Raw genomic sequence first — 315 nt, 5'->3', positions numbered from 1 at the left:
ACTTGTAAACTAAAACAGTGCAACCATATTTACAACAGCAGACAAAAAAGCAACATATAATACTGCTATACTAAATCACTGCAAGCCAAGAGGTAAAAAAAGCAAATGCAGAACATGAGACAACTTTTGTTACTTTGAAAGTAATGGAAGATACCTACTTAAGTATTTTCTCAACATTTCAATCTCAAAATAAATGCTGTGATAAAATAACCACATTAATTGATGAAAAAAAATACAAACATAAATGAGATAATTCATCTGTAAATGTCATTTTCCTTTTGCGCCTCTATTCATCATTTCATATCAAAGGTTTTG

Source organism: Penaeus monodon, chromosome 32 (assembly GCF_015228065.2).
Source record: "Penaeus monodon isolate SGIC_2016 chromosome 32, NSTDA_Pmon_1, whole genome shotgun sequence".
Taxonomy (NCBI): Eukaryota; Metazoa; Arthropoda; class Malacostraca; order Decapoda; family Penaeidae; genus Penaeus; species Penaeus monodon.
Note: the sequence above shows the minus strand (reverse complement) of the source record.